The 11,336-nt window shown below is 36.4% G+C and overlaps 1 pseudogene; it reads left to right on the top strand.

Moving 5' to 3' along the window:
• Positions 1-6,036: 6,036 nt before the first annotated feature.
• On the top strand, positions 6,037-6,805 carry LOC110209432 (ubiquitin-conjugating enzyme E2 variant 2 pseudogene; annotated as a pseudogene).
• Positions 6,806-11,336: the final 4,531 nt, after the last annotated feature.

Below are 11,336 nucleotides of genomic sequence, written 5' to 3'. Positions count from 1 at the left end.
GCAATTGGAATGATGTCTCTCTGGGTGAGCTCTAGTTTTCAAATGAAAAGTTAACTCAAGGTGATCCATTTCTCATCCCCATTTCAACCATGTTAGGAGGTAAAGGCCTGGTGAAGAGCCAAGATAGTAGAGCGAAGTCGGCATCTTTGCTGAGCTCTCCCAAAACATACCTCTACAATAACTTTTTAAAAGTTTCAAATCAAATTATGAGTGGAAAAAAAATCAGCAGTCATAGTGAATCATTTTTCCAGCCCAGGACGCCTTACAAAGGCAGAAAGAAAGACCTGCAGACACTAGAGTGGCAGCTAGCCAGGCACATGGGGTAGCCTGGTAGAATTAGGGTAGCAAAGGGACAGCTACGTGGCGCAGTGGATAGAGCTCCAGCCCTGAAGTCAGGAGGATCTGAGTTCAAATTTGGCCTCAGACCAAACACTTGACACTTACTAGCTGTGTGATCCTGGGCAAGTCACTTAACCCCAATTGCCTGAAAAAAGAAAGAAAGAAAGAAAGAAAGAAAGAAAGAAAGAAAGAAAGAAAGAAAGAAAGAAAGAAAGAAAGAAAGAAAGAAAGAAAGAAAGAAAGAAAGAAAGAAAGAAATAGGGTAGCAAGGGGTAGCATCAACAGCAGTGGCACTAGGATCGATCCAATCCTGAGGGAAAGTTTAGCCCCCAGACAAAGGGACTAAACATCTGATCAGAAAGACAACCCAGGGGACCCCTAATACTAGCACTGAGCACCAGATTGGGTGCTGTCTGGCAACTTTGTCACCCATTACCCAGTTCCATTTCACAGTCCCAGGGTAGAGAGGAGGGGTCACAGTCAGGAGGGAGCAGCCCTACGTGGATAGTGACCACAGTGAAAACTAGGAGAACAGTGACCAGACCTCTCCCCAAGCACAAGCTCATAAAAGATAGAAGCTTAGGCCTGATACACTCTCCACCTCCAGAAGCAAGCAGAGCTCAATTCTTACATAAAATCCAAAGTTAAGCAGTTGGCTAGAGAAAAGGAACCTGACCATTAAAGGTATCTATGGTGGCAAGGTAGCACAAGACACAAACTCAGAAAGAGACAATAACTGTAAAAGATCTACAAACAAGCCTCAAAGAAAAATGCAGATTGGACACAAGCCCAACAAGAATTCCTAGAAGAGTTAAAGAAAGAGTTTTTTAAAGAGCAGAAAATTATTTTAAAAACAAAATAAGAGTAATAGAGGAAAAACTGGGAAATGAAATGATAACTATGCAAGAAAATTACGAGAAAAAAAGAATTAACAGCTTGGTAAAAGAGGCATGGAAAATATTAAAGAAATAATTCCTTAAAAATCAGAATTGGTCAAATGGTAAAAAGAGTTGCATAGCCTCACTGAAGAAAATAACTCCTTAAAAATTATAGTTGGTGAAGTGGAAGCTAATGACTCCATAAGACATCAAGAAACAATAGAACAAAGACAAAAGACTGAAAAAAAAAATAAAAGAAAAAATTTTCCTATCTTGTAGGGGGAAAAAAACTGACCCAGAAAATAGAGAAGAGATAATTTAAGAATTATTGGACTACTTGAAAGCCATGATAAAAAAAAAAATAGCCTGGATGTATTTCAAGAAATTATAAAGGAAAACTGCCAAGATATATTAGAACCAGGGGGCAAAGTAGAAATAGAAAGAATCTACCTATCACCTCCTGAAATAAATTCTAGTATGAAAATTCCCAGGAACATTATAGCCAAAATCCAGAACTCTAGGGTCAAGGAAAAAATAATTTAAGCAGACAGAAAGAAAGATTTAAAATACTATAGAACTCTATTCTCTGTGTCACCTAGCTGCTCCCAAAATTAAAATCGCATAAGATTTAGCAGCCATTATAATAAATAAATGGAGAACTTGGTATAAAATTCCAGAAGTCAAAGGATCTAGGTTTACAACCAAGAAAAATCTACCTATCAAAACTGAGTATAATCCTATAGGGGAAGCAAACCTTTAATGAAATAGAAGACATTCAAGTATTTCTGATTTAAAGACTAGAGCTGAGCAGACATACAAACATATCTGACATTCAAACACAAGACTCAAGAGAAACATAAAAAGGTAAACATGAGTGAAAAATCAGAGGGGACTTAATAAGGTTCAACTTTTACATTCTTATATGGGAAGATGATACACACAACCCCTAAGAACTTTATCATAATTAGCACATTTAGGAGTCTACTTGGACAGAGGGCACAAATGTTGTTACACTATTATGTTGGGATGATCTCAGAAGAAGAAGGGAAGGGTGAGAAAGAGAGATGCACTGGGAGAAAGGGGAAGGGAGAAGAATAGGGAAAATTATTTCACACAAAAGAGGCATTCAAGGAAGTTTTTACAATGGAGGGGAAGATAGCAAAGGGGAATAGGCAACACTTGAACCTCACTCTCATATAAATTGGTTCAAGTAGGGAAGAATGTGTGGATCTATATATATATATATATATATATATTATATATATATATAGAGAGAGAGAGAGAGAGAGAGAGAGAGAGAGAGAGAGAGAGAGGGAGGGAGGGAGGCAATGGTCAGAAGCAAAATAGACCTCTGAAGAAGTACAGAGTAAAAGAAAGAAAAGAATAAATAGAATAGAATATGGCAGAGGGAAATACATAGTTATCAGTCATAACTGTGAATGTGAACGAGATGAACTCACCCAAAAAATGGAAGAGATTAGCAGAACGAAATAGAAACCAGAATCCCACAATATGTTGTTCACAGAGACACACTTGAAACAAAAAGGCACACACAGAGTAAATAAATGGTTGGAGAAGAATCTATTATGGTCTATCTGCAGTTAAAAAAAAAAGGCAGGCGTAGCAGTCATGATTGCAGACAAAACAAAAGCAAAAAATAGACTTAATTAAAAGAGCTAATCAGAGCAATTACATTTGTTAAAAGGTATCATCAACAATGAATTAATATCAATACCAAATGGCATAGTATCCAAATTCTTGAAGGAAAAATTAAATGAATTCTAGGAGGAAATAGACAGTAAAAACCATACTAATGGGAGACCTCAATTTATACCTGTCAGTCCTAAATAAATCTAACTATAAAATAAACAGGAAGGAAGTTAATGCAATGAACAGAATTTTAGAAAAGTTAGATATGGTAGACTTCTGGAGAATATTGAATGGGAATATAAAGGAGTATATCTTTTTCTCAGCTGTACATGGCATGTTTACAAAAATTGACCATGTATCAGGGCACAAAAACCTCACAAACAAATGCAGAAACATGTGCCCTTTTTGTACCATAATGCAATTTAAAAATACATCCAATAAAGGGCCTTTGAAGCATAAATTAAAAATTAATTGGAAACCAAGTAATCTAATCTTAAAGAATGAATAAGCCAAAGAACATATCACAGAAACAATCAATATTTTAATTAAATATGACAACAATGAGACAACATACCAAATTTGTAGGATACAACCAAAGTAGTACTTATGGGAAAATTTATGTCTCTAAAACTTTACATCACTAAAAGAACAGATCAAGAATAGGACATGCACAACATGACAAAACAGGAAAATAATAAATGTTGGAGAGAATGTGGGAAAATGGGAACAGTAATACATTGTTGGTGGAGTTGTGAAATGATCCAACCATTTTGGAGAACAATTTGGAACTATGCTCAAAGGGCTACAAAAATGTGCATACCCTTTGATCCAGCAATAGCACTTCTAGGGCTATATCCCAAAGAGATCAAACAAATGGGAAAAGGACCCACATGTACAAAAATATTCATAGCAGCTCTTTTTGGGGTGGCAAAGAATTGGAAATTCAGAGGATGCCTATCAATTGGGGAATGGCTGAGCAAGTTGTGGTATATGAATGTAATGGAATACTATTGGGCTATAAGAAATGATGAACAGGCTGACTTCAGAAAAACCTGGAAAGACTTGTATGATGTGATGCTGAGTGAAGTGAGCAGAACCAAGAGGACTTTGTACACAATAACAGCCACATTATGCAATGACTAAGATTGTTAAACTGAACTCTTCTCAGCATTACGAGGATCTAAGACATCTCCAGAGGCCTCAGGATGGAAAATGCTGTCCACATCCAAAGAAAGAACTATGGAAGTCGAATCGCTATCACTTATTTTTACCTCCTGTTGAGTTTTGTTTCATCTTTCTGATGGTTCCTCCTATCGGTTTTAATTTTTACTTACAACTTCACTAATGTGAAAATACGTTTAATGGGTATGTTAATGTAAAGCCTATATCAGATTGTGCACCGTCTTGGGGAGGGTGGGGGGGGAGGAAGGGGGAGAAAAATTTTCAACTCAAAAGCACATGGAAATGATTATTGATAAATCAAAAATAAATTAATAAAATTTTAAAAAATTAAAAAAAAATAGGACATGCAACTAAAAAACTAGAAAAAAGAGATAAAGCCCTCCCCAAATGAATGATTACATAATAACTCAGCATCATGCTAGTGAAAAGAAAAGGAGAAAGCTATATACAATATTACATGTTCAAACAAGATTCATTAAGGTACATTCTGTACAGATAACCAAGGCCATAGCTGGGTGGGAGATGAGAAGAGGTCTTACTCCAAATCCACATCCACTTTGGAGCCAGTCAACTAATATTTCTTAAGAGCCTACTGTGTTCAGGTACCGTGCTAAATTTTGAGGATAAAAAGAAATGCAAATATAGTCTCTGCTCTTAAGGAGTTCACAGTTTAATGGGGGAGACAATATACAAATAAGACACGAACAGGAGGCACTGAGGGTAATCTCAGAGGGAAATCAGTAAGATTAAGGAAGAACTTCTTGCAGAATGTGAGTCTTTAGCTAAGACCTGAAGGAAGCTAAGGAAACCTGGAGGCAGAGATCAGGAGGGAAAGCATTCCAGGCATAAGGTATAGCCAATCAAAATGCTCAGGGTTGGGAGATGTACGTCTTGTGCTAGGAAGAGCATTGGATTGAAGAGTGCGTTAGGAACGAGAGAATTAAAATGGCAGAGTGAGAGGAAGCATTTTTGCCTACCTCGCCTGGCACACCTCCTCCACAACAACCTAGAAAAAGCACAGATTGAATTCTGATTGGGAAAACCAGCAAAAAGTCACAGTGAGTTTCTAGCCCAGGCCAAATTGGAGAGACAGAAATAGAGATCTGCAGACACTGGGGGGGGGGGGGGGGGGGGGGGGGGGGGAGTTGTTAGGGACATTCACAATGGCAGCAGCAGCAGGGACAAAAACCATTCCAGGGCCCACAGTCAGAAACAGGGCCAAGACAGAATGCCAAGGAAGGAAGCAATGAGGCAGAAAAAGATCCCAAGTGACCTCTGGAGTAGCACTGGGTGCTGGAACAGGTGCCATCTAACAGCTTTGTCAACCATTACTCAGTTCTAGGTCACAGACCCATGGTAAAGACGAGCAGTTCTGAGTGAGAAGGTCCTAGCTGAGTACTGAGCAAAGAACATATTCCAAGACATAGCAGTGTGGCTCTGAGCCCAGGAGCAGAGCAGGTTCTAGCCTCTAGCCTAGCACATAAGCCTGTAGTATAACAACCAGAAAAGGAATCCCACTCCAAAGGCAAGCCAGGAGTTAGTTGCTCCAAATCTGCAGAATCTCCCAGCAGGTTAACAGTGACTGGGTCTAGCTAGTTTTCTGAAATTCAACTACACGTGAGCCAACAGATCCCAAGCTGGGTCAGCAGCTTATAGAGCTCAAACCAAGAAGGCAATGAACAGACCTCTCCCCAGATAACACTACTTGGGAGCACAGAAGACTTGCTGGAACCCAGACTGAGCTGTGAGAACATCAGAAGGACATAAAAAGACAGAAGCTCAAGCCAGACATCCCCATCTCCCAGAAGTATACAGAGCCCAACATTAATAAAGTCCAAAATGAGGAAGTAGGCTGGAAGACTAAGCAGATAAAAAAAGAACCTGACCATAAAGAACAACTATGATGATAGAGAACCTGAAGACACAAACACAGAAGAAGAGAATTACTTGAAAACGTCTACAAGAGGGGGTAGCTAGGCAGAAGTCCCGGGTTGCAGGAGAAGATGGCGGTCTCCACAGGAGTTAAAGTTCCACATAATTTTCACTTGTTAGAAGAACTTGAAGAAGGCCAAAAAGGAGTAGGCGATGGTACAGTTAGCTGGGGACTTGAAGATGGTGAAGACATGACACTTACAAGATGGAGAGTCATGATTATTGGGCCACCAAGGACAAACTATGAAAACAGAATATATGATCTGAAAGTAGAGTGCAGATCTAAATACCCAGAAGGACCTCCAACAATTAGATTTGTAACAAAAATTAATATGAGTGGGATAAATAATTCCAATGGAATGGTGGATGCACGGTGTATACCAGTGTTAGCAAAATGGCAAACCTGTTATAGCATTAAAGTTGTACTTCAAGAGCTAAGGCATCTAATGATGTCCAAAGAAAACATGAAGCTTCCACAACCTCCAGAAGGACAAACATACAGCAATTAGTTTTAACAAATCTCAAACTTATCTAAACCAACAACCTTCTACTCATGTTAATATCTTGATTAAATCTCACAATGCAAAACCCACACATTAAAAGAATTCCAGCTGATATACATGACCTGGACATTTGTAAGAATATATTTAATATATGTACACCCATTATGTTTTCAGGCACAATGGGAAGAAAAATGCAGCACAATTTTTTTTTCTCTTATCAAGGCACTATCATTTAAGCATAAAACCTGGAGTACTCCAAATGCAATTCAGGTTTTACAAGATGAAAGCATGACAAAGAAGTGTCAGATTGCTGTGGAGTAATGTGTGCTTCAGAAATCTAATTTCTCAAGCAGGAAAATTATAAATGGCATGCTTGATCCATCTTGCTTAGTGAAAGACCTGCAATTTTAAATTGTTTAAAGTAGCACATACAATAAATACTGTTGCTAATTTTGTTTAATTTTTGAAGACCTGTGGGTACCGACTACTAGTAGTAACAAAGAGTATGTTCAGGATTGTTTTGATACCTGTATTTATAAAAAGGGGGGAAGGATTGAGGGAGGGAGATGGATTTCTGTTTAAAGCACCTCCTGTGTGTTACATGTAACAGACATGGTAAATACTTGTTTACAGTCTTTGTTCTGATAAACCATGAATTCAGGTTTTAAGTGAAAAAACAAAGGAAATAGATGTATGGATATGTGATTCTGAGATTAAAGTTAGTCTTAAAATGTAAATAAAATGTGGAAAGTAAAAAAAAAAAAGAGGGGGACAGCTAGGCAGCACAGTGGATATAGCACCGGTCTTGGAGTCAGGAGGACTTGAGTTCAAATCCGGCTTCAGACACTTGACACTTACTAGCTGTGTGACCCTCGGCAAGTCACTTAACCCCATTGCCTAGCCAAAAAAAAAAAAAAGAAAGAAAGAAAGAAAGAAAAGAAAAGAAAAGAAAAAGAAAAAGAAAACATCTATAAGCAAAGCCTCAAAGAAAAATGCAGATTGGATATAAGCCCCCAAAGAACTCCTGGAAGAGTTAAAGAATTCTTTTAAAAGAATAAAAATATTTAAAAAGCCAAATGAGAGTAATAGAAGGGAAAATGAAAAAAGAAATGAGAGCTATGAAATAAAGACTTGAAAAGAGAAGTAATAGCTTGGCAAAAAGAAATATTGAAGAAGTAACTGAAGAAATAACCCCTTAAGAATTAAAATTGGCTCACTATTGATTAGAGAAATGCAAATCAAAACAACTCTGAGGTACCACATCACACCTATCAGATTGGCCAACATGGCAAAACAGGAAAATGATAAATGTTGGAGAAGATGTGGGAAAATTGAAACAGTAATGCATTGTTGATGGAGCTGTGAAATGATCCAACCATTCTGGAGAGCAATTTGGAACTATGCCCAAAGGGCCATAAAAATGTGCATACCCTTTGACCCAGCAATAGCACTTCTAGGGCTATATGCCAAAGAGATCATAGTAATGGGAAAAGGACCCACACATACAAAAATATTTATAGCAGCTCTTTCTGTAGTGGCAAAGAATTGCAAATTGAGGGGATGCCCATCAATTGAAGAATGGCTGAACAAGTTGTGGTATATGAATGTAATGGAATACTATTGTGCTATAAGAAATGATGAACAGGTTGACTCAGAAAAGCATGGAAAGACTTGTATGGTCTGATGCTGAGTGAAGTGAGCAGAACCAAGAGAATGTTATACACAGTAACAGCCACATTGTGCAATGACTAATATTGATAGACTTAACCCTTCTCAGCAATACAAGGATCTAAGACATCTCCAAAGGTCTCATGATGGAAAATGCTATCCACATCCAAAGAAAGAACTATGGAGTTTGAATGCATACTATTTGCTTTTTTTTCCTTCTGTTGTGTTTTGTTTCCTCTTTCTGGTGGTTCCTCCTATTAGTTCTAATTCTTACTTACAACATCTCTGATGTGAAAATATGTTTAATAGGAATGTATATGTATAGCCTATATCATATTGTACGCCATTTTGGGGAGGGAGGTGAGGAGGGAGGGGGAGAAAAATTTAAAACTCAAAGCTTATAGAAGTGATTGTTGATAATTCAAAATAAATTAATTTTTAAAAAAGGAAGTTAGAATTGACCAAATGGAAGCTAACTCCATGAGACATCAAGAAATAATAAGACAAAGTCGAAACACTGGGAAAAAAATAGAAGAAAATGTGAAATATCTCATGGGGCCTGGAATATAGATTGAAGAGAGATACTTTAAGACTCATTGGACCACTTGAAAGCCACGAAAAACAACACAAAAAGAACTTAAACATATTTCAAGAAATCATAAAACTGCCCATATATCTTAGAACCAGAGAACAAAGTAGAAATTGAAAAAATCCTCTTGAAAGAAATCCCAAAATGAAAATGCCCAGGAATGTTATTGCCAAAATCCAGGGCTTTGTGACCAAAAACAAAATATTGTAAGGAAGTAAGAGTTCAAGTACCATAGAACCAAAGTTAGAATCACACAAAGTTTAGCAGCCGCACTCTAAAGGAATGGAGAACTTGGGGTATATGATATGCTAGGATTACGACCAAGAAAAACAAAATTAAGTATAATCCTACAGGAGCAAAAAAAGAAAGAAAAAACCCTTTAATGAAATAGAGGACTTTCAAGTATTCCTGATGAAAAGACCAAAGATGAGTAGGAAATTTTACATTCCTACTCATATAATTAGATAGAAATTCTATTATGTTTGAATGATCTCAAAAGAAGAATGGAAGAGTGAGGAAGAGGAATGCACTGGGAGAGAAGAGAAAAAAGAGAAAGAATAGGGGAAACTATCTCACACAAATGGGGCACACATTAAAGGGGAAAAGATAATTTATATAGTGGAGGTATAGTGGGGATTCTGGGATACACTTAAACCTCACTCTTATCTAAACTGGTTAAAGGAGGGAAGAATAGACATACACACAAAATTGTGTACAGAAATTCATTTTATCTAACAGAGAAGTAGGAGGGAAAGTGGTGGACCAGATGGATTTACAAATGAATCCATTTAAAGAACAATTAATTTCAATCGTACATAAACTATTTGAAAAAATATGCAAAGAAGGGATCCTACAAAATTCCTTCTATGAAAAAAATATGATGTTGATACCTAAACCAGGGAGAGCAAAAACAGAGAAAGAAAACTAAAGACCAATTTCTCTAGTTAATAGTAACACACACACACAAAAATTAAATAAAATGCTAGCAAGAAGGTTACAGCCATGTATCACAAAGATCATACACTGAGAACAGGTGAGTGGTTTAATATGATGAAAACTGTAAGTATATTTAATCATATTAATAATGAAACAACAATAATGATATGATTATTTTAATAGATGCAGAAAAAGCTTTTGTCAAAATAAAACACCCATTTCTGTAAAAAAAAAAACCCAACACTAGAAACCATTGGAATAAATAGAGCTTTCCTTAAAATGATAAGTAATATCTACCTGGAATCAAGAGCAAACATTGTCTGTAATGTGAATAAGCTAGAAGCCTTTCTAGTAAGAATAGGAGTGAATCAAAGATGTCCATTATCACTGTTACTACACAATATTATACTAGAAATGCTACTATAACAGTAAGACAAGAACTCAAAATTGAAGGAATAAGTATAAGCAAAGAGGAAACAAAACTATCACTTTTTGCAGATGATAAGGTGGCTTATTTAGAGAATTCTAGAAATTCAACTAAAACACTAATTGAAACAATTCAGCAAAATTGCAGGATATAAAATAAACTAACACAAATCATCATCATTTCTATATATTACCAACAAAACCCATAAGGAAGAGACAGAAAGAGAAATTCTGTTTTAAATGACCACGGATAATATAAAATATTTGAGAGTTAACTTGCCAAGACACAAGATGAAGCTATATGAACCCAATTACAAAACATTCTTCATACAAATAAAGACAGATCTAGATAATTGGAGAAATATTAACTGCTCATGGGTAGGCCAAACCAATATAATAAAAATGACAATACTAACTTAAATTACTTTAAATTTAAATTACTTAAATTTACTTATTAAGTGACATGCTAGATAAACTACCAAAGAATTACTTTATAGAGCTGGAAAAATGACAACAAAATTCATCTAGAGGAAGAAAAGGTCAAGAATACCAAAGAAATCAATGGGGGAAAAAATGTGAAGTAAGGGAGCCTAGCAGTACCAGAAGTCAAACTATACTACAGAGTTGCAATCATCAAAACAATGTGATACTGAATAAAAAATAGAGAGGTTGATCAGTGCAACAGATTAGAAACATAATATACAGATGTACTGACATACTGTTTGATAAACCCAAAGATCCAAAATATGGAGGCAAGAACTCACTATTCAACAAAACCTGTTGGGAAAACTGGAAAATAGTATGGCAGAACTATGTTTAGGCCTATATCTCACACCACATGCCAAGCTAAGCTCAAAATGGGTACATGATTTAGACATAAAAGATATTTTAAGCAAATTAATGGAGGATGGAAAAAATTACCTATCAGATATATGGAAAAGGGAAGAGTTCATGACCAAATAGGAGGGAGGGAAATTCATGGGAGCTAAAATGGATAATTTTGACTATATAAAATTTAAAAGATTTTGCACATATAAAACCAATGCAGCTAAAATTAGAAGAGAAGAGGGATGGGGGGAGGGAGGGGAATATTTGCAAAAAGTTTCTTTGATGAAAGTCTCATTTCTAGGATAAATAGAGAACTGAGCCAAATTTATAAGAATAAGAGCCATTCCCCGGTTGATAAATGGTCAAAGGATATAAATAGGTGATTTTCAGAGGAAGAAATCAAAA

Source organism: Phascolarctos cinereus, unplaced genomic scaffold, assembly GCF_003287225.1.
Source record: "Phascolarctos cinereus isolate Bilbo 61053 unplaced genomic scaffold, phaCin_HiC Scaffold_5;HRSCAF=322, whole genome shotgun sequence".
NCBI lineage: Eukaryota > Metazoa > Chordata > Mammalia > Diprotodontia > Phascolarctidae > Phascolarctos > Phascolarctos cinereus.
This window is presented reverse-complemented; position numbering and strand designations above follow the sequence as displayed.